Raw genomic sequence first — 24,405 nt, 5'->3', positions numbered from 1 at the left:
AGAGCATGATGGAAAATATGATGAACGGAAGCTGTTTCCTCCTTTAACAGCCTCTCTCTTTTCCTATCCTCTCCTTCCTTCCTTCCTTTCCATTCTCCCTCCTTCTCTCCCTCCTTCCATTCCATTCTCCCTCCCTCCCTCCCTCCGTTCTGGTTACAAGATGAACGAGGTAATATTGCATTTTTATCCAACATTATAAATTACCTGATATTAAAATTGAGGTGAAGGAAAATATTGCAGAGGTGTATTATTACTGTTGTTGTTATTATTATTATTATTATTATTATTATTATTATTAGTAGTAGTAGTAGTAGTAGTAGTAGTAGTAGTAGTAGTAGTAGTAGTAGATTATTACGTGACTTAAATAGTGGGGACCATAGAAATAGCGTTGAGAGAGAGAGAGAGAGAGAGAGAGAGAGAGAGAGAGAGAGAGAGAGAGAGAGAGAGAGAGAGAGAGAGAGAGAGAGAGAGAGAGAGAGAGACCTCACTTTCACCACTACAAACCTTTCTAATTAATGACTCTGGCGGGAGTGAAGCTCGGGAAGTGTTGGCCACGAGTGTCTTCCTTTCCCTGAATATACCACACGCCTTCCTGCTTCTGTCTTAGTGGTGGGAGGCGCCTCAGTGTTCCTAGCGAGTCTTCTCTTCCTGTTGAGGCGTGAGTGTGTGCGCGAAGTGATGGAGGGGTGACGGGAGGAAGGGGCGAGGTCCTGTCGGTAATGACGTCCTTCCCTTTACCGGGTCTATTTGGTTGCCTCAGTAGTCTTCGTCTTATTATCTTCCTCTCTCTCGTTCTTTCTTTCTTCTTTCTTATTTTTCTCCTCCTTTCATTACTCTCTTCTGTTTTGCTTCCATTTTCCTCCAATGTCATTTCCTTCTCCTCTTCATTTTTCCTTTCGTCTTTCTCATTCTTTTCCTTGAAATTTCCTTCTCTTTTTTTTCTTCTTCTTGTTCTTTTATTTTTTTTCTTTTCATAACACTACTTTCCAGTTATTGCTTTTCTTTCTCCCTCCTCCTCCTTCTCCTCCGTAGGGTAAATAGTAGAACTTCCTTTCATCCTTTCCTATGAAAATTCAATGTCAGTTTTTCCATAATGCATGGTACTTTTTCCCAACTATCTCCATGCCAGCGCAAGCTGGAGGGAGTGGTGGGTGGGGAGGAGCCTTCTGCTATGCTGTCCTGTCTCTCTTCCCTGTAGCTAGTTAGTAGTAGTCACCGAACAGCCTTGCAAGGACCAAAAGGTCTATTGCTGTTTGGCTTTCCTTTGTATTTCTTTGTATTCCTCCTCCTCCTCCTCCTCCTCCTCCTCCTGCAAGCAAACAAATTAGTCGGTTTCATTAGAAGATCTTTTACATTCAAATCCGAAAAAAAATAATAGTAACATTATATAACTCACTCGTGCGTCCCCATCTCGAATACAATGCTCAGTTTTGGTTACCTTACTACAAAAAAGATATCGAAAAATTAGAAAAAATACAACATAGATTGACAAAAATGATACCAAGGTTGCGAAACAAATCCTACGAGGAACGCCTTAAGGAACTAAATTTATTTTCTCTTGAGAAGCGTAGAGTAAGAGGGGACCTTATTACGCGTTTTAAAATTTTTAACGGATTTACAAATAAGAATATTGAAAAATAGCTATCAGTCGACCGATCAAATGTCACTAGAAACAATGGTTTTAAAATTGTAGGTAAACGTTTCATAATAAATGAAGCCAAACACTTTTTCTTTAATCGCGTAGTAAATATATGGAACGGTCTACCATCAAATGTCGTTGACTCAGGTACTATCGAAACATTCAGAGTTCGCCTAGACAAATACTTCGAATCTAATCCCCGGTTGTCACTGTTCATTTCCGAATAACTCGCGCTTTTTCTGATCTCCTGGGCCTCTGATCGTGCTCAAAATTGCCCGTTAGCTTTAAGTACTCTCACCCTCCATACATGACACATATAGCTCGGAGTGAACGGTCACTACTTCTGCTCTCGATCTGTAAAGGCCTGTGGATAGTCAAGAGCCCTGACAGTTGGTGACCATCATCAGGATTTAAAGTACCAGGTGTCACCGCTGCAGGGGGTAACTATACAGTGTGCGGCGTCCTGTAAAGAGAAGTGCACTTTTACAGTGGTTGTACGGAGCTAGGGTCTGATTGACTGCCGCCTCTCTCTCAGACAAGGCTGCCGCGCCACTTCTTTCACTTCACACTGTGTCTACATACACACCACACAACACTGCCTACATACACAGATAGCCTAGAGTTAACGGTCGCCACTGCTACTCTCGACATGTGATGGGCTGTGTTCGGAGAGGGCCTTGTCAAGTATTGATCACCGTCGGGAACTAAAGTACCAGGGATCAATGTTACAAGGGGAAACCAGCGTACGGCGTCCCTACAGGGAAAGTATGCTATCTCAGTGGACTGAACGGAGCTGGGGCCTGATTGACTGCTGCTTCCCTAGAAAGCGCAAGGCAAGGCTGCTGCACCACTCATTCAACATACACACTGTGCATCCACGTACACAAAGCACACACAACATTACATCTACCAGGCTTTAACACCTTTCCCCACAAACACTAGTAGTCAGACGTAGATTACATATTTCCTTTTCACTCTCTACTAAAATTCCATGTGGATTTTCAATATCACATGGTTTCGCCTTATTTCCTGCCAGCCTCGGCTGGAGGGAGGTGGGTGGGGAGGAGCCTTCTGCTTTGCTGTCCTGTCTCTATCACTGGTAGTTAGTAAATAGTCTCAACAAACAGCCTAGTAAGAACCTCAGGGTCTGTTGCTGTTTGTCTTCCTTTGTATTCCTTTGTATTTGTATTCCTCCTCCTCCTCCTCCTCCTCCTCCTCCTCCTCCTCCTCCTCCTCCTCCTCCTCCTCTCCCTCCTCCTCCTCAACACAACCTTCAGACGTTCACTCCCTCCCCCAGAAACAAAAACAGATGTAGACCATATTTTTTTTTCATTATTCTCTTAAATTCTACTTGCTTTTTTTTTTTTTCAATACCACGTGATACCCCTTCCTATTCCCAACCAGCTTCTGCCGAATGAATGGGTGGATAGGGAAGAGCTTTTCTTTGTTCTATCTTGTCTCTCCCACTAAGAGTTCGTTTAGAATAGTTATCCAGACAACTTACTCAGGACCTCAATGACTGTCGCTGTTTGTTTTTTTCTTTATATTTCCTTCTATCCCTTCTTTCCCTACTCGTCTCCCTCCTTCTCCTCTTCCTCCTCCTCCTCCTCCTCCTCCTCGGCACCCTTCACCTCTCACATCACAGCGTCTTGAATCACGCATCTCCCTTACTCTCTTCCTCCTCTCACCTCTCTTTTCTCTCCTCCTGCCGTTCTCACACCCACTTATTTCCCCTTCGGCTCCCTCCTCTGTCTCTCTCTCCATCACTTTCTTCACCCTCACTTCTTTCTTCCTCGTGTTGCAACTCTATTCCATTTCCACTCGCTGTTTTATCTCCTCGTCCTCCATTCCTTCATCTCCCAAACTGTCCGTCTTCTAATTTTCTTTTCTTTCTCATGGTAAGGAATAGAATATGAAAGAAATTTTGACCTCAACAAAAAAATTCACACGTGTTGTCTTTTCTTGACTTGTATAACACAGGCACTTACACACACACACACACACACACACACACACACACACACACACACACACGCGCGCGCACATACACACATACAAAATCGCTGTGTGCTTTTGGTGGGAGACTTGACACTAAAAAGAAGGAAGGGAAGAAGGATAAATGAACGAATATAGTAAGATTTCAGTAACAGTTGGAATTTGTATGACTTTCCTATGGTGTTCTTTTTGGTGTGTGACTCAACATTCGAGAAGGAAAAAATAATATTGCCGATAGAATAAGTAAGGGAGTAGAGAGGAGGAGGAGGAGGAGGAGGAGGAGGAGGAGGAGGAGGAGGAGGAGGAGGAGGACGAGGATCGTTGATTTTATTGTCATTTTATGTTTTACTATATCTTTTTTTTCTACATCTTTCTTTTATTCTTGCCACGTGAATCAGCATTCGAAAAGAGTAAAAGAATGACAGTAACAATAATATTTATTTTATTACCGCTTTTAGTTTGATTTAGTTTAGTTTTATATATAACTGTTTTCTTTTATCTATTCATTTAATTATTTGTATTGTTTATTTATTTATTTATTTATTTATTTATCTTATTATTATTATTATTTTTTTTTGTGTGTTTTCCGGCCGGTCAAAACTAGCCAGAAAAACCCCCACAATCCCCTCTCCCTCGCTGCTGCTTTCCATGTACGCCTTTTGCACCATGCAGGTGAGTGACAACGCGCTGCAGATGTCGGCGTGATGGGATGACGGTGAGGGGCAGGAGGAGAAAGATGATGATAATGACGGGTGATACTAATAACAGAAAGAATAAAACTATTTCTTTATGCATATTGGTGCCACAACAGCGAGGTCACAGCGTCCACTAATTTCATGAGAGCGAGCGCTGCCTCTCCCACAAAGAAACTACTGTAAGCTAGGATCGAGCTTGGAACCCTTAGCTCCAAGAGGCGTAAGCAATGTGAATATTATGATTATGAATAGTAAATTAACTAACGAAAGCTTGATTAACTGTAGTGTAATAAATGAAGAAAATACGAAGAATGAATGCATTGTACACGAGAGAAAAACTTGAGTTACTCTCTAAAAACAAGCAATTAAAAATACAAAAATACTTGGAAACAACGCATAATGAATACAGAGAGAGAGAGAGAGAGAGAGAGAGAGAGAGAGAGAGAGAGAGAGAGAGAGAGAGAGAGAGAGAGAGAGAGAGAGAGAGAGAGAGAGAGGAGTTGAGATGAGATTAGCTGTGATAAAAATTCCCTTGAAAAAATGGTGGAACAAATAAGTTAAATAAGACTTTCCTACAAAGCGCACGCCAAGCATCGATGTGTGGACGCTGTTTATTCAGCTCACGATTGTCCAGTGTTTATTTTGTCATTGCTGGAAGAAAAGTAATAAATTAATTTTAGGTTTTTTTTTTTTTTCGTTCAGTAAGTTTAGTATAGACGGCTCTCTCTCTCTCTCTCTCTCTCTCTCTCTCTCTCTCTCTCTCTCTCTCTCTCTCTCTCTCTCTCTCTCTCTCTCTCTCTCTCTCTCTCTCTCTCTGGTCCATACGTCACCATACCAGGCTGTACAGCATTCAAAACAGAGCACACAATGAGAAGTGATAGGCGAAGTCGAGAAGCTTTACTGTGGGGGAAATTAATCTAATTTCTTCCACACCTCTTCGCTTGTCCTTGCAGCGCCCCGATTAGTGTAGGGCTCCATGCCATCGCGAGGCAAGCCATCCTCTACGCTGCCTGGAGTCCGAAGTCAATGCGAGACATAGTTTTGGATCAGACTGAGGCCAAAGTTGGCGTCGTGATGCACAGGCTGCAGTAATGACATTTGTGCCGCGCCATAAGACCACACGTGCTGCGGCGCCTTGGTGGAAATTCTCACGTAGTCATTCATTCAGTTACTCAATTAGTTAGTCATTCACTAGGCTTCCCGCCACAACTCAGAGCTGTTAACCCAATCAGCGGCCGTGTGGCTCCATGGTGCACTGCTTGGCTTGCGACCTTGCTCGTGGCGGTGTTGGGGCAGGGGAGGCAGCGCTCTCGTGACATCTGCTGATGGCAAGTGGCTTTCTTGTTGTGGCGCTATTTCAATTTTAGTGATAGTTGATGATCTATTGTGATATCCGTTGATGTTCGTGATGTTTTATTTTTAATCATTAATCAAGAAGTATTGTAGTTGTTCTCTTACAAGTTTAGCGAGCTGTGGTCACTCTTGCAATGCTACTTGTTGCTGCCGCGTAGATATCACCAGGAGCTTCCCTTGAGGCAGTGGCGGTGTTGGTGACTGACAATGATGATGATGATGATGATGATGATGATAGTAAATTAATAATGATAGTATTTAATGATAATGACGCTGGTGGTGGTGGTGAATGGAAGGAGGAAGGAAAGACATGGGAATAGGGGGACATGCGTATTACTTTTTCTAAAGGCCGCCACTAGTGAACACTGCAGTCAAGGTTGTGCTTCCAAGGTTGCATGTGAGTATAAGGAGTTGCTTGCTTGCTTGTTCCCAGACTGATGGTGTGACAGATAAGTCATTTTCAGGACAGGCAATAAATTCGCACAAAAACATGATTTTTCAATCCTGCTTGATATAATGTTCACAATTTTCAAGACAACGCACCACAAACAAACACACACTTCTCTCCTCACTTTCCTCCAGCCGCTCCTCACCCCCGCATGACCCCCCACTAGATCCACCACCACCGCCACCACCACCACCATCACCACCACTCTGAAGGCAAGGGAGGTTTAATTAGATTTTTTCTCCTGAAAATCATTCATTCAATACACACACACACACACACACACACACACACACACACACACACACACACACACTTACTACACTGATGTTGCAGGTAATAATTTGCCAGATTTCACGCATGCTTAGAGTGTGAGACAAGTCAAGGTGAGACTGTGTGTGTGTGTGTGTGTGTGTGTGTGTGTGTGTGTGTGTGTGTGTTGAATGCATGGTTTTAAGGAAAGTAAATTTAACTAAACTTTCTTTTCTCTCAGGGTGGTGATGTGGCTCAACGCACTTGCAAAACATCTATGGGAGTCAAGTAACTTAAGTCCAGAGCAAAATTCAAATCCCTACTGGATAAGTTTCTCTGGACAATACCCGACACACCCAAACTGCCCCACTACTATGTTCGTGCCACCAGTGACAGCACCATCGATCAGCTGGCACAGCAACGGGCAGACGGGACCTACAGTGCCGGCGCACCAGAGTGACATGGGCAGCACCATCTACTCAAAACTTCATTCCTCAGGTACAGGTTCTACAGGTGTGTGTGTGTGTGTGTGTGTGTGTGTGTGTGTGTGTGTGTGTGTGTGTGTGTGTGTGTGTGTGTGTGTGTGTGTGTGTGTGTGTGTGTGTGTGTGTGTGTGTGTGTGTGTGTGTGTGTGTGTGTGTGTGCTTGAATGCAGATGAAAAGGCAGGAAAAGTGGGTCATATGTGCACAGAATGAAAGAAAATACCCTAATATTAAGGAACACACACACACACACACACACACACACACACACACACACACACACACACACACACACACACACACACACAGGTGGGTGAGTAAATAAACAGTTCAGTAAATTCCTTCCCTCCCAATATTGCTTCCCACGAACGTTCCAAACCTGCATCTTTCTGTCGCGAGGAGCTGAACCCAGGGATCTCTCTCTCTCTCTCTCTCTCTCTCTCTCTCTCTCTCTCTCTCTCTCTCTCTCTCTCTCTCTCTCTCTCTCTCTCTCTCTCTCTCTCTCTCTGAGGCAGGTGCAGGGAGACAGGCATGTGGTAATGAGGCAGCGGCAGCAAGCGGGACAGACAAAGGTGAGGGAGGTTACCGGGGAGGAGTGTGCGTCAGGTGAGGCGTGTGGTGAATGAGGCAGACTGTGGGTGAGGCAGAGAGCAAGTGAGGCTGGTGACATGCGAGGCAGGTAATGGATGAGGCTGGCTGCGGGTAAGGCAGAAAGCAAGTGAGGTAGGTGACAGGCAAGGCAGGTAATGGATGAGGCAGATGCTCGCTCAGGAGAGGCAAGTTGTGAAGGAGAGAGAAGCAGGGAGGGCACTATGATCTACCTCGTGGGACAAGGAGAGCACAGGACACAAGCAAGGGGAAGTTGCATTGATTCTTGATGCACTCAAACAAAAACTGCCGCTTCTTGTATCACTTGTCATCCTCTACATCAATTTGTAAACATGAAACTGAAGGATGGCGCCAGGAAAATATATATATATATATATATATATATATATATATATATATATATATATATATATATATATATATATATATATATATATATATATATATATATATAAAGTGGAGTGTGAATCCCTAGTTTTTGCAAGTCAATTTAAGCTACAACTTTTCCACTGGACTGAACACATCCTCATCTGCCAGTCTGGTGTTCAGAAATGGCCTGTCTCCGTTGCCCTCTCCCGCCCCACTGGCTGCCCGTCAGCACTGGCCCGAGGCACATAGAGTATTAGGAGAAAAATTGTTATGATCCTGAAGAAATATACACAACATGAATGGATGGTTGGATGGATGAATGGTGTCACGGTGGGCGGCTGTCTGGCAGGTTGCTTGGATAAGTAGATAAATAGGTGCTTGGTATTTAGATATATAGATGAGTGGGTGGTTAGCTGCAAAGATCAATGGTTTCCTAGATGACTGGATTTTATTTATTTATTTTTCATATAATACAATGCTTGCCTGGCTGGCTGTCTGTCCCGCTGTCTTTCCGTATGGCTGCTCTCTGGCTGCCTGATTGCTTGACTCTCTCTCTCTCTCTCTCTCTCTCTCTCTCTCTCTCTCTCTCTCTCTCTCTCTCTCTCTCTCTCTCTCTCTCTCTCTCTCTCTCTCTCTCTCTCTCTCGCTTTGTTAGCGAGTCGCTAAGAATCTCACAGGATTCCATAGTCAACACATTTTCATTTCTCCTGTCAATCAGCAGTTTCCCTCACAGGCCGTCTGAAACTTCAACAATTCTGAAGAAATTTCGTCTAGGAGGAAAGCGAAATCTGGGCACAAATCTTAGATAAGAAAATAAAAATATGGATTCGGTTTTCCTTGGAAGAGGTAAAGGAGGCGCTGAGGAGAAAGTTTGAAGTTACAACCATCACCACCACCATCTCCACCTCCAACACCACCGCCACCACTAGCACCATCACCACCATCACTACTACCACAGTCACCACCATCATTACCACCACCACCGCCACCACTACCACCGTCACCACCGCCACCACTACCACCGTCACCACCACTATCACCACCTCCACCACCACCGCCACCACTACCACCGTCACTACCACCACTGTTACCACCGTCACCACCACAACTACCACTACCCAAAACACACACGCCCCTCCCTTCCCTATTCCTCTCCTCATCCAACACACACGTCTTGTAGTGCGCCTTTAAAATGAAAGTTTCGAAGCTTTGAAGTTATGGAGTTCCACTACAGTGTTATGAAGAGAAACTTTTTAAAATGTAGAAAAATCATGATGGAATCTCAAGGAATGAACACACACACACGCGAAAGAGAGAGAGAGAGAGAGAGAGAGAGAGAGAGAGAGAGAGAGAGAGAGAGAGAGAGAGAGAGAGAGAGAGAGAGAGAGAGAGAGAGAGAGAGAGAGAGAGAGAGAGAGAGAGAGAGAGAGAGAGAGAGAGAGAGAGAGAGAGAGAGAGAGAGAGAGAGAGAGAGAGAGAGAGAGAGAGAGAGAGAGAGAGAGAGAGAGAGAGAGAGAGAGAGAGAGAGAGAGAGAGAGAGAGAGAGAGAGAGAGTCTATACAGTACTTACCCTGAACACAGCCATCACAGGCAGGGTCAGGGTCACACAAAAGCCTCTCGTTATAACTTTATGCCACACAGAAGTTGAGTCTGAATATTGGAACGTTTCTGTCCCACCCCGCAATGGCCAGGAGGAAGGGAGGGAGGGAGGTGAAGTGAGGGTAGGTAAGGTAAGGGAGAAGCCCCCCTCCTCTCTCTCTCTCTCGTTCCCTGCCGTTGCCTAAAGTTGGGCAATGAGTATCTCAAGTTGTGTGTTTGCCTGCCTGTCTGTCTCTGCGTCGTGCCAGCCTGTCTGTCTGCCTGCCTATCTTGCATGTCTGTCTGTCAGTCTGTCTGCTTGAGTTTCTTTTATTGCAGGTATTATCCACTTTTGTCTTCCCAACTTTAGCTTAAAGATATACGTGGTGACTTCTGTATTATTTCATATTAATTTACTAAGGTGAGTCTTATGCCATAAACGTATTAAAAAAACGGGGAGAGAGAGAGAGAGAGAGAGAGAGAGAGAGAGAGAGAGAGAGAGAGAGAGAGAGAGAGAGAGAGAGAGAGAGAGACAGAGAGAGAGGAGTGTGTGTTCTGCCTCCTACTTCTGTTTAGTGTATTACCTGTGGCGTACAAACATAAAAATTTTATCCTGTAGTGTGCACGGTTCCTCCGCCGCTCATCACCAGTCCTCAGACCCGCCGCGGCAGAAAAACAGGGAGGAGAGGAGACGTGAAAGAGAGGGAGGGAGGAAGCAAGAGAGGAGGGAATCAGGAAAGGTCTTTAAATTTGACTACTGAAGGAGTGAGGAAGCAAGAGGGGAGGACGCGATGGGAGACTATGTGGATGGATTATGAGATGGGTAGTGCTGTGTGATGCTTGAAATGCCTGTGTCGTCTGGTTGGGATTAAAGAAAGGAGAGTTAACCCTTGTCTTCAGGTGTATGCGGGAGAATGGAGGAATTTAGGGAGGGAGGGAGAAAGGGCAGTTTGTGATGTGTGTGAAGCCGGAAGAGACGAGACAGGAAATAGAGGAGGACAAGAGTGAAGGGAACGGCAATACTAAAACTCTCCCTTCCTTTCTTCCATTCACTTCGTTATTTTCAACGAAAGTAGGAAACTTACCGGTCTTACACACACACACACACACACACACACACACACACACACACACACACACACACACACACACACACACACACACACACGCACCATTCCTCTCCTCTTCCTTTCCTCCCTATTGATAAAAAAATGTTCCATCCATTACCGCATACATTACGTAGCTCCTACCTCCTCCTCCTCCTCCTCCTCCTCCTCCTCCTCCTCCGTATGTCTTGCATCCTCTCCTTCCCACCTCTCCCTCTCCTCTCCGTCCCTCCTCGGGAACCCTTCCTGCGGTAAGCCGATGTAAGGGAATATGTCAGGTGTTGAAGATTATTTTTCGGCAAAATTGTTGGCTGGGGAAGGAGGAAGAGGAGAAAGAGAGGAAGTAGAGAGCGAAGGATAAGAAGAAGGAAGGGGACGTGAAATAAGACCTAAGAAAATAGAAACTATATTTCCCTTGGCTAGGAGTGAGGGGAGAAGGCGTGGCAGGCGCTTGGTGAATGCGAGGAAAGGCGTGGCGGGTTTTGAGCGGGCGTGTGTGGCGGTGCTGTTCCCTCCTCTTGAGACGTTCTTTGAAGCCACTTTGAGGACGCCATTCCCGCTTCCAGACTCCGCGACGACATGATGCTGCTGCTGCTGCTGTTGCTTTGATATATATATATATATATAGAGAGAGAGAGAGAGAGAGAGAGAGAGAGAGAGAGAGAGAGAGAGAGAGAGAGAGAGAGAGAGAGAGAGAGAGAGAGAGAGAGAGAGAGAGAGAGGGGGGTAACAGGCTGATTTAAATAAATAAGGAAAAATACTATTAGACATTCATGGACACACACACACACACACACACACACACACACACACACACACACACACACACACACACACACACACACACACACACACACACACACACACACACAGTACACTAAAGCAAGCAGAGGTGCAGGCCACACTCTTTCTCGGTAACTTTCCCATGAATTCTTTCCACTCACTCTTAATAAAAACACATAATTTTATCTTCTGATGAAATCTTTCTTAAATTTCCCTTCCCCATCATCATCCCTTCCCCAACACACACACTCTCTCTCTCTCTCTCTCTCTCTCTCTCTCTCTCTCTCTCTCTCTCTCTCTCTCTCTCTCTCTCTCTCTCTCTCTCTCTCTCTCTCTCTCTCTCTCTCTCGTGCCTACTCACCATTACCATTATAACCTGACTCTTTGGGACACGATCACAGGGGTTGTAGTGTGTGCTCCTCCTGAGAGAGAGAGAGAGAGAGAGAGAGAGAGAGAGAGAGAGAGAGAGAGAGAGAGAGAGAGAGAGAGAGAGAGAGAGAGAGAGAGAGAGAATTTGCAAAGATGCATTGAAATGAAAATACGTTTTATTATCAAAGGATGAAAAAGAATTCACGGGGAAGTCAGCGAGAAAGATTTAATTATTCAGAGAGAGAGAGAGAGAGAGAGAGAGAGAGAGAGAGAGAGAGAGAGAGAGAGAGAGAGAGAGAGAGAGAGAGAGAGAGAGAGAGAGAGAGAGAATTCAATACTCATCAAGACTGGCCAGGAAATCTAATCTTGCATATTAAATCAACTCGCTCTGGAAGAAAAGAGTGAACGTGAATCAACACCATTAGTGTTTCCTTGGTGATGCTTTCTGAACACGTAAAGGGGATGGTGGTGGGGATGGTGGTGATGGTAGTAGTAGTAGTAGTAGTAGTAGTAGTAGTAGTAGTAGTAGTAGTAGTAGTAGTAGTAGTAGTAGCAATAATAATAGTAGTACTAGTAGCAGTGAGTAAGTAGTAACGGTAGTAGTAGTGTGACTGATGATAGCACTTACTTTTCTTATTGTTTTCAGTCTTTTTCTTTCTCTAAATCTGTTTGTCTTTGTTTATCTATTTGTCCTTTCTGTTAATAAGGTCACATTAAAAAAAAATAGAGAGAAAGGAAGAAATGTGCTTTTATTAGATTGATCGATGAGTGGAATAGTCGGCTATTAGGTTGTTACTGGAGTCATTAGGGAGCTTTAGGAGAAGATTAGACAAACTCATGGACAAGGACTATAGTTGAGTACAGGTAGTAGTTGAGTACAAATGTAGAGAAAGGAATTTTAACCAGTTGAACTTCAGATCCTATTTGATCCTGTTTGATGCAACTGCACTACTCTGCACTAGCACTAGCACTAGCAGTATTAGACTAATACTACTATGGATTTCAGAGGGCGTGTTACATCAGCTACCTGAAATAATTTTTAACAGACTGATGAATTGGGATCATACTTTGACAGAGTGTGTTTCGAACACTAGCTAATTTTCGTCACTATTGTCGTCACAATAGTGGTTAATAAAGGCTTTACTCTTGTACAGTAAGTCAACGCGCTTAAGACCCAGCCAGCCGCAGGCCTTTTGAAGGTGTCACGACGTCGTTGTGACGTCACTCCCTCGGCTCCTCCCCGATAGAGATGTTGTTTCTTTATAGTGATGGGGAATAAAACATACAGAGTGCTTAGTCTTGTGTCTGCATAATTTGTACACCCTTCGTTTTTCCTTTCCTTTCTTCTGCGATGCAAGCCTGGAAATGGACATTGCTTCGTGTATTCAGAGCATCAGTCAAAGGACGAAGTACAATAAACTATACCTATAATAAGAGGAGACAAAAATAAAAGTGCATAATACTTTCGAGTAATTAAGTAATACATAGGGATAGAATGGTGTTTTATTGAAAGCAAAGAAAATAAGAAAATTCTACTTAATATAAACATTATAAGACCGGGATGTGCTACAATGTCACGTGAAAGGCAATGATAGGCTCTGTTCCCTCAAATATCATTATAGTAGCTTACGAGTACTGACACTAGATAAAAGTAACAATATAGATTCACAGTAATGCTGGCGGTGGCGGGAGCTCCGAGCTGGAAAGGATAACAGTAGGGCGAGACGTCACAAGAACGTCTTGATACGTTCATGCGTCGGGCAGCTGGTTGGGTCTTACGCGGAGTAAATTTACAAAGATACTTGTAGTGATAAAGATTGCCAGAGTGTCTTAAACAATTTTTTCGGAGTATGATCCCGATTCATCAGCTTGTTAGAGGGTTATTTTCGAAGAAAAACGATGGAATTCGCTCTCTTAAACCCATAGCAGCTGCATTACAAAGGAAAGAAAGGAAATTCTTACGTTCTCGTACTCTGCTTCCACTCCCTTCTTGGCTTGCTCTTCAGCCCTTAAGCGTGTGCTGTTGAGGCGTGGCGAGTGTGGCCAGAGTAGACTTCTATGTGAAGCAGTCGTTGATTGGGTTCAGTGGTTCATTATGTACGCATCGCGAAGCGTCGGCGGTTCGAGCACATCTCTGTAATTGTTCTGCGTCACTCACGGGGTGAAGTCTCCCGCCGCTCACGCCGTGAGACGCATTGGACTGTTTGGACTGTTGTCACGTGAACTCTGAAGGAGAATGTGAAATAGTAGGTATTCTCTCTTTTCTCCACCGTATCGATATCTCTGAGTCTTTTTTTTCTGTATGTAACACTGTACATACACAGTATGTAACGAGTGTATTAACACTCGTCAAAACTGAATGAAACGTGATGGCTAGTCTTCCTCCCGCTGATATGACGAGGATTTGACTGCATGCTGGAACGCTCAATTTGTTTATAAATAAGGTATTTTCTTCCGATTTCATACAGTTGAGTTGCGCGGTAATTATATGTGTCAGAAATTTTTTTTCTAAAACCGCGTTAATTAACGTGATAGCGGTGCACACGTCTGCTCAATAGCACGTCCGATGTTCAGTTTTACGTATTTGTTTGACGCATCATCTGTACTTTTTAAGCGTCACTTGTCAGTCAGGCAGCCTTCGCCTCGCCCCTCTCCTCGACGCGACTCACAGCCAGATTATTAAACAAGGCTTGTCATAAAGAATCTTGTCTTATTCACACACTTGGAAGGGTAAATTTTCCGTGAAAAACGTTGAGTGGAAGGGAAATGTTTACTTGGTAATCTGACTTTCATCCTCATCCAAGCTTTCCCCTTTAGTCTGCGTTCAGGTTCATCCCTTACCACGGCGTGTGTCCGTAATGTTTCTTGATCAGTGTTGGCACCGTTGTGGTTATCATACGTGGTCTACAACATACTTGTGACTGCGCCATTTGATCTCGTTGCTGTGGTGCGAAACTGTCAATTAATCAATCTATCTGTCTATCTGTTCGTTTATACATTTACTTGCGTGTCTGTTTTTGTATTCATCTCCGTATTTAAGTGCTATATACTTCTTGTTTTCCTTATTGTCTCCCACCGTTCCTGTTCTGCGAAATCTTGCGTGCATCGATTTAATTTTCAGCAACATTGGCGCGCGTGTTGTGTGGTGCTTCAGACCGATTCCACTGCTGATTCTGTTATTGCTGTTTCGGTCATGTCCCAACAATCACTTAATCCTTGCGTGGTCAGTGTATTTACTCTGCTGGGATTTTAAAGTAGAGCTGACTTCCCTCTCCCCGCAACATCCTGTTTGTTTCTCGCCGCGGACCATACCATTTTTTCCCTACACGACAAGAGCTGCGGGCATCCCACCACTGACGGCCACTGCTCAATATTTCACGCCGCGCATTTCTACGCGTCGCGGTGTTTAGTCTTCCACTCAGGATAAGGGCGCATTTATTCCTGGTTGCCTAATCGGTGTTAGGCAGTGTCCAATGGTGCTGGTTTGCATTCTTCATGGTCACTGGTGAGGAATTACAAGATGAAACATACAGGAACATGATGGAGAGGATGCCTGTGTCTGTACCTGTCTGTACTTCTGTATGTGTCTGTGTCTGTAGCTGTTTGAGGCTTGGTGGAATGTGCGAGTTAGCTTATCACCGTTTGTTTGTCACCTTTCGTTTTGTTTTATGCGACGATTCATTATTCACACACACACACACACACACACACACACACACACACACACACTGCGGCCAGGACTTACACTCACGGTCAAAGCTTTTCGGAGAGGCAAGTAATATCTCCAGGAAACAAAAACCCGGAAGGCTTCACTCAAGGAAACTTTGCACATGTGAGAGGGTAACTTTCCTTCAGTCATTATAGTGTATGTGTGTGTGTGTGTGTGTGTGTGTCTCCCAGAGCTAAGGTAACAAATTAAAACCAACATAACAATCATCCACCTCCCCTACAGCTGAATGTTACAGGAATGGAGGCAAATCAGCTCAATGCGCAATTTTCCAGTTGATCCGACAATTTTCGACTGTCTGATGAGCTCGCTTCTCTTGTGTCTGAAAGCGTACCCCATTTTCTTAATTCGTGCGCTTCCTTATGATCTGAAATAAGTAGGTCTCTCTCTCTCTCTCTCTCTCTCTCTCTCTCTCTCTCTCTCTCTCTCTCTCTCTCTCTCTCTCTCGCTCTCCATCGCCCCCGTCACACACACAACATGCCAGCTGCCAGCCTAGACTGTTCTCCATTCTTTACATAACTCTCATCTTCACTATCTACACCACTGCTACTTCTTCAACCAACGCGCTTTATGTCGTGCATCCACCTACCCATCCACCGACCCATCCACCATCCTCCATGTGGCCGCCCCTCCAGTCAACTTCTGTCTAGCTGGCTGACTGGTGTGGCGCGGGAAAGCTGGTTCAGTTCTGGCAACACCTGGACCTTGCTGTCAGTGTTTCCCAGACAGCATAAATAGAAAATGACGGTCTGCGAGTAAAGTCAGAAGCTGCGACAAGCGCTGAATACTGATGTCTTTTTCCATAGAGAAGGTAGAGTGAATGACGTCCATCGAATGAGTCATAAGTTTTGTTTGCTTTCAGTATTTGTCACGCAGCGTGGGCAAGGGAATGTCAGTCTTCCAGGAAACTGAGAAGCTGCAACAGTTAACAAATTTTGATACATTTTCCATACAGAGATTAACTTGAAAGAGGTGCAGGAATGTGAGATTTATTTAGTTATGATACTTTTTCTGGTTCAGTTGTCATTGTTTCCCGAGGAGCGTGGGAGGAAAGTGTTGATCGTCATTAGAGAAAGTGAGAAACTGCCGTTGTTACCGAATACAGAGAGAGTACAGCAGTATAATGGCGGTGCTTGACTGTTAGCTTTCCTCCTCCATTTTTGAGATATTCGATGACACAGTAGCTGGTTTCACATGTCCAGACTCAGACCAGCTTTAGGAAACCAAACCAATTCCTCCTCCTCTTTGTAATAACTCGAAGTCCTCAGCAGATGGGTACTGTTCTCCCTCCAGTAGTTGCTTAGAGAGACCAAAGAGCAATAGACTTAAAAACAAGAGTAACCTTCACGGAAAAAGAAAGTGCATATATCGAAGGCCATTCATCTTTCTAATATATATCAATGACTTGGATAGTGGAATTAATAGCGATGTTAGTAAATTTGCGGATGACACAAAGATAGGTAGATTAATTAGGTCAGAAGCGGATGCCATCGCCTTGCAGACAGACTTAGATAGAATGAATGAATGGACGGATAGATGGCAAATGCAATTTAATATCAATAAATGCAAAGTGCTTAGCGTAGGTAGAGGAAACCCACACAATAGGTACACATTAAACACCCAAACTCTGGTAGGTACAGGGTACGAGAAAGATTTAGGAGTTATAGTTAGCTCTGAACTCCGTCTAGGGAAACAATGTATAGAAGCCAGAAACAAGGCAAATAGGGTACTAGGATTCATTTTTAGGAGTGTTAAAAGTAGAAGGCCGGAGGTAATATTAAAGTTATACTTGGCGCTGGTCAGACCTCATCTAGACTACGCTGTGCAGTTCTGGTCCCCACATTACAGGAAAGATATAGGTCTATTAGAATCAGTACAGAGGAGAATGACTAAAAGGATACAGGGGATGAGGAGTATTCCTTACGAAGCGAGGCTGAAGCGGTTAAATTTACATTCTCTAGAGAGACGTAGGTTAAGAGGGGACCTGATAGAGGTCTTTAAGTGGTATAAGGGTTATAACAAGGGAGATGTAAGCAAAATTCTTAGGATCAGCAACCAGGGTAGAACAAGAAATAACGGGTTCAAGCTTGAAAAATTTAGGTTTAGGAAGGAGATAGGAAAAAATTGGTTCTCGAATAGAGTGGTAGATGAGTGGAACGGACTCAGTAATCATGTAGTTAGTGCTAGGACACTAGAGAGCTTTAAGAGAAGATTAGACAAGTTTATGGATGGGGATGATAGGTGGAAATAGGTAGGAGTGTTTCATACAGGGACTGCCACGTGTAAGCCTGGTCGCTTCTTGCAGCTTCCCTTATTTCTTATGTTCTTATGTTCTTCTCTTTCAGGACGGTGGCCAATTTTCCAAACATTGTGATTCATAAAAGGAGCATAAATCTGTTGTTAATCGAAGAGGAAACTGAACGTAGATCTCGTATTCCACTACAAATTGCCTGCTCAACGCTGCCAACAGTGAGGTTAATTGTAAAATCTACGTGTAAAGAGAAATATTGCGGTCTAAAGTAAAGCTGTTTGTTGCGAGCTTTCATGTGTACAGCTTAAAGTTCTGCTATAATAACTGTGTGTGTGTGTGTGTGTGTGTGTGTGTGTGTGTGTGTGTGTGTGTGTGTGTGTGTGTGTGTGTGTGTGTATGCTTGTGTGCGTGCTTGCTTGCATGCTGGCCTTCAACGCTGCATTCCTCCCACAGGCACGTGGTATGGCGAGGTCCTGGAGCTTCCTGCAAGACGGGGTGAGTGTGCCGCGGTAGCCTCATACACACACACACACACACACACACACACACACACACACACACACACACACACACACAGTAACCAATTAACAAAGGATTTAAGAGCACGAGGCAACGCCAAAATAATGAAAACCGCCCATGTTTTTTTTTTTTTTTTCAGGAATAAAGGATTATCATTAGACAATCATGTTTTATCAAAATAACGTGGAAACTACAACTGCAAACTTTTTTCTCCTCCTCCTCATCCTCATCTTCAATCCTTTTCCTCTTCCTCCTCCTCCTTCTGCATCTCTTCCTCCGTTTTCTCCTTTGCCTTAACTCTCTCTTCCTCATTAACTTCCTCGTCTTGACCTGCGCTTCACTTCCTTTCATAACATTGCTCTCCTCTTCCAAGTCATAATATTTCTTCCTTCCATCAGTCTCTTTCTTCCTTTCCTTGCCTCGGCTCATCCCTCTTTCCTTCCTTCCTTTTTTTCTTCTTTCCTTCCGTTTTTCCTTCTTTCCTCTCTTCCATCTTTCTTTCATTCCTTCTCTCCCGCCGACCGTCCCTTCCTCATTCCCTCCCTCCGTCCCTCCCTCCCTTCACCTTTTCATCACTATTTTCTCTCCACGAGTTGCATTATCGGCGCGGCGTGACCTGGTCTTTGTGCAGCGAGGTTCAGCACTGCCATCAGTCAGCCGGGCAGTGTCTGGAGGGACGCGCGGCGGTTCCCGGCAGGACAAGTCTCCCCAGCGCCGCTTGTTGTGCGAGAAAACGTTGTTGTTGCCGCGATGGGGAGGTGTGCAGCTAATGATGGCGGGATTACTGCAGAGAGAGAGAGAGAGAGAGAGAGAGAGAGAGAGAGAGAGTTAAATTAGAATAGTTTAGTAGTTCCTTGCAAATCTGGGAATTGCACAAATGTTTCCGATGTTCAGGATTATTTGAACACATAAGTGGGGTTTGTGTGCGCAACTTGATTGCGAGAGAGAGAGAGAGAGAGAGAGAGAGAGAGAGAGAGAGAGAGAGAGAGAGAGAGAGAGAGAGAGAGAGAGAGATTAAAACACTTATATACACACATCAAACACAGACACATTTCTGCGTCTCCTCCACAGCCTGCCTCACGTCACCCTCCTCTGAGCCTCTGTGCAATGCCCGCCTCTGTCTCGCGTTCCCCGCACAGCGCTTGTTGCTGCCGCTGTGAGCTGTTTTTTGCCGCCGCTGTAAGGTGTGCTGGACCTGTCCTGGGGGGAAAAGATTTGCAGGCGGGAGAAATAAAAGGGATCTCTATATTTTTTCCCTTTTTGTGCATATTTCTTTTTTTCTCTTCCTTTCCTTTCATTCATTTTACTTTGCAGTCTTGTGTATTCTTTTCTATCCTTCCATCCTTGCGCCCTTTCCTCTTCCTCCTCCTCCTCCTCCTCCTCCTCCTCCTCCTCTCCGGTCTTCTCCTTAAATTCCCTTCATTATTTTACATTCTCCTTCATTCTTATATCGGATTTCCCTCAGAACCCGCCTTTCTCTCTCTCTCTCTCTCTCTCTCTCTCTCTCTCTCTCTCTCTCTCTCTCTCTCTCTCTCTCTCTCTCTCTCTCTCTCTCTCTCTCTCTCTCTCTCTCTCTCTCAGAGCTTTGCCTTACACGTTTCCCCAATCTAGTTTTCTCCTTTGCCTTCCTTCCCTCTTCTCCTTGGGGCAAACTTTCCTTTTAACCTTCTTTCCCTTCTTTACTTCGCCTCCTCCCCTTTCCCAGCATCGTCCAATCCCCGGTGGATGGACACAGAAGAAGAGGAGGAGGAGAAGGAAGAGGAGGAGGAGAAGGAAGAGGAGGAGGAGTAGGACGTGAACGAGGACGAGGAGGAGGAGGAGGAGGAGGAGAAGAAGAAGTAAGAGGAGGAAGGTAAGAGTAGCCCTGTGTGTTGCAAAGACCTTGTCATTCCCTCGCCTCCTTCAGCTTAGCTCCCATCAACTCATCTCTCTCTTTTCCCTCCCTTCCGTCATCTCACGTTACTTGTTTTACTCACTTTTTGCTCCTGTTATTTCATTTTCTCGTCTTATACTATCACAGTGAAGGCCAGAAATAAAGCAAGTGAGTGTAAGGCGACAGGAAAAGTCAATCTGCAGCAGAAGTACATACATTATGATTTACCGAGACTTTCTTCTGCAACGTCTTGTCTTGTATTGCTGTGTTCCCTGTGTTCCCTGGTTTCTGTGTCTCCCCTCTGACACCATAAGCTGCTTCTCTCTTCTCTCGGTTTCCTGTGACTTCTCTGCTATTTCGTGATTCCCCGCCTTTCCTTGGTTTCCTTTCGTTTTGTCCCCTTTGGCGTCGTCTTGCTTCATCACTGCTGCCTCGGCTTCCCTCGGCTTTCATTGTCTTGCGTCTAATTCCTGCTGCGATCGCATTGCCTCGCCCCTCATTGTTCTCCGCTGGCAATAATTCTCCTCTCTCTCAGCTCTTCACCTCTGTCCCTAGGATGCTTGAGGAAGTACTGTAATGAGGCTCCTCCTCCTCCTCCTCCTCCTCCTCCTCCTCCTCCTCCTCCTCCTCCTCCTCCTCCTCCTCCTTTTACTTCTCCTTGCCTAATTAGCCACACACACACACACACACACACACACACACACACACACACACACACACACACACACACACACACACATAGAGAGAGAGATATTTATTGACCAGCGAGGTTGTTGATGCACATGATGAAAACAGTAGATGTTGTGGTCCATCTGAATTATGAAAAGAGTTTTACACTGAGACCGCCTGACAATATGCTTTCTCGGTGAAGCATAGCAACAGTCGAAAAGAAAAGAACGTGCGCAGATCCAGAGATTACAAATAGTGCCAACGTAAATATAAATAAGCACGCACCATCAGTTATAAGACGAGTAGAAATGTAGAAATGAAAAAATAAATAAAACGCCAATCAAAGCAGGCACAACAAAACCACAAATATAGGGAAGCATTTAAAAAAAAAACATACCAAAAAACAAATAAAAGCATTCACAAAAGTACAATCCAATACAAACAATCACAAAAGGATTATAACACACACACACACACACACACACACACACACACACACACACACGTTCCTCCACACACAGCTGGCTACACCTCCGTCTATTCCAGCACCCCGTCTCTATCGCAAGGTCCTGTGCAGACATGATACGAATGATATCTTGTGCAGATCATTTGTGGGATTTTTTATTTATTTATTTTTTTAGATACCATGTACCACAGGATCTGGATTAATTTCCTTGTACGTATTACACCTTGATCAGAATTTGCAATGGCACGGTGAACATTACTCATTAGCACAGACTTGCTTGAGATATCAGTGTGTACCATATTATGCACAACTCTTCCACTAGTATTACAAGATCATGCTGAATGTATTGCGAACACTAGTGGATCGTCGCTCTTGCTGCTTCTCTCAATCCACACCTAATAGAAAAATAATTATACTGTCTGTACCTAATCAAATGGGCAGTGAAGAGTAACCCACCACACACACACACACACACACACACACACACACACACACACACACACACACACACACACACACACACACACACACACACACACACACACACACAAAGACCAGCTTCCCGTACAAAGAGCGGGAGAGTCATTCTTCATATGTCAGTAAGTCAAGTATTATATTGCAATAGCAAGCGTTGCTTTTCCTGTGTGTGGACTAAAGATTGACATCCTTTCCATTTTTTTTTTTAACCTGTCTGGAATTATCAGTAGGTGGAGAATAGGGTGGAATGAGGTGGAGTGAGTAGGGAGGAGGTGATCAGTGTGCTGAGATTTGCTAGGGGTGGCCTGGAATAGACGGGGAGTCGACAGAGTGGAGTAGAGAAGGTTTTAAGTTAGGCGCTATCCACACAGGATATCCTTTTGGATATCCTGTGTGAAGCACTTTACTCTTATTGAAATTCATTTGGCAGGTTTGTGCAACTCTCACAGTTTGTCTTGATTGTTCTGCATTTTTTTTTTTTACCTGGTCGTTAGAGATTATGGTATTCGCTATTTTGGTGTCATTAGCAAACTTCGATGTTATACCGGTAACTCCCTCATCTATGTCCTTTATATAAACAAGAAAGAGAACAGGTCCTAAAACTGATCCCTGTGGCACCCCAGAGAGAGAGAGAGAGAGAGAGAGAGAGAGAGAGAGAGAGAGAGAGAGAGAGAGAGAGAGAGAGAGAGAGAGAGAGAGAGAGAGAGAGAGAGAGAGAGAGAGAGAGATAATGTGTAAAGTCAAACGAACGTGAAGATAAATTTACTAACTTTAAATACAAGAAGCAAGACTTTGCGCAGAAACAACGATAATGTTATTTCCGTGTCAGAAATGATAGGAAAATGTATTGACAGCAGCAATAGACAAATGCAATTGTCTAAACTTTTATAGAAGATATAGGTATATAGCTCGAAAGAAACATGGGAAATAAATAAAGGAAATATTACACTGATGAACAACAAAGTTTTAGGAAGTAACACGATTAAAACACAGAGGCGGGGAAATATTGTTCTGAAAAGGTCAGGAAAGACTCGATAACAAGATCATTGCGTTATATAAAAGATGTAACAAATCTTCGAAAAAATATTAAATGTGATTGTTGAAAAAAAGCATACTCAACAGTAAGATTAAAAAGAAAAAACTAAATATTTTAAGTAGATGGAAAAAAAAAAGCTGAATAAGATGAGTGAATGTTGCAACGAGGAATGTCAAGAATTGGCCGCAATAAGTGGATCCAAATAATGTTTAAAAAAAAAAAATGACGTTTGCAAAATAAACAAGAAAGAAAATGAAAATGACCCTTGAGTACAAAACGTGACGCTCATCCAGACCGTTTCTCCTCCTTGTGTCCATTCTTTCCAGTTTCTTTACCCTTCCTAATCCTCCTCCTGCCTTCCCTTCCTCTCTCCTCCTTTCCCCTACTCGTTTCTTCTCTTCCTTTCCTCTCTCTTCCACATCAAGTCATTATTTACTGCTTTACATGCTATCCGTGTGTGTGTGTGTGTGTGTGTGTGTGTGTGTATCGACGCCGCAGTGACTGGACGCATTTCCCTGCGCTCCGCGGACACGTGGGTCACGACTCTGTACAAGGATCTATACTGCAAAATGAGAAGTTCAGAAGTTGACCTACTTGCACCGGAAACATATTTCCAAGTGTTCAATGACAGTTCCATACTAGAGTCCCTGAAGTGTCAGAGATGTAAGAAATACTCGTACATACACACGGACTGTTCCAACATCTCTGTTTTTTTCAGCACAAAGTGCCAGTACACCTGTGAGAATTGTGTGCGAACATAACTCGGTGAAAAAAAAAAGTGATGAAAATTAGGATGAATGACTGTTAGAACATGGTTCGGAATGTGATTTGGACCACGATTCAAAGGATCATATGCAAGGCCAAAGAATTGGTGAAAGTCACCAGATGAAAAAGAAAATCTGTTATTTCTATAAACATAGCAGGTGCAAATTTGCTCGAAAGGATCATGATTGCCAGTGTGCACACCGAACCTGTGCAGGAAGTATAAAACACATGACCGCGACCCTGTGAGAAGGTACCTATATGTAATGGCTCTGAAAGCGCGAGTGCCTCAGTTTACAATGTATAAAAGGCACCCGCTGCTACCTAGCACAGAAGTACAGGACTGATCAACAATCATCCTCCGAATAACTCACGTCTGGCAACTCAAGCCCAGGTGCTTAGAATCCTCAGTCACGAAGTGAGTCGCCAAACCTTTACCCTCCTCGAGACTAGAGTCAGCTCACCGAAACTGTGGTTAATTTTTTAGTGAAACAGATGCAGCAAATGCAACAAACACAACAACATACGTAGTGCACATGACATTGACAGTGCCGTGGTAGTGGGGCATTCACCCACCCCAGTGGTCCCAGCAACAAACGGTGCACCCAGCAATGCCTCATACAAGATAATCAGTCAATAAATATTGCGGGCCTCGCATCATACCTCTTCAAAGGGAAAGTAAAGTTACTTTGAGGAATAGCACTGATAGAAAATGCCCTAATACTTTCCCTGATAGTCACATCTTATGGAAAACGTAAAAGAAGCCGAAATTTTCATGGAAACATTCACACAATTTAGAGCTGATAGGAAAAAAAGGTGGAGTCATCACATATGTACAAAACCATCTGGTAGCTGAAATGCTTTTCTGTTAATGTAATTCATACACAGAAGAGAGCATTCTCCTCCTGCGTCCCATTGACATGATCTACTTCAATATTTACAGACCCCA

The 24,405-nt window shown here is 44.0% G+C and overlaps 1 long non-coding RNA gene across 1 annotated transcript in view; it reads left to right on the top strand.

Annotated features, from left to right (window-relative positions):
- Window positions 1–7,024, top strand: part of LOC135101213 (uncharacterized) — a 150,318-nt gene extending 143,294 nt beyond the window's left edge. The window contains exon 5 of the long non-coding RNA XR_010269157.1: window positions 6,621–7,024. This is a non-coding gene — a long non-coding RNA (uncharacterized LOC135101213). The remainder of the gene's footprint in view (window positions 1–6,620) is intronic.
- Window positions 7,025–24,405: the final 17,381 nt, after the last annotated feature.

This window comes from Scylla paramamosain, chromosome 6, assembly GCF_035594125.1.
Source record: "Scylla paramamosain isolate STU-SP2022 chromosome 6, ASM3559412v1, whole genome shotgun sequence".
In the NCBI taxonomy this organism is placed as follows: domain Eukaryota; kingdom Metazoa; phylum Arthropoda; class Malacostraca; order Decapoda; family Portunidae; genus Scylla; species Scylla paramamosain.
The sequence above is the reverse complement of the archived record's forward strand: the minus strand, read 5'-3'. Positions and strand labels throughout refer to the sequence as shown.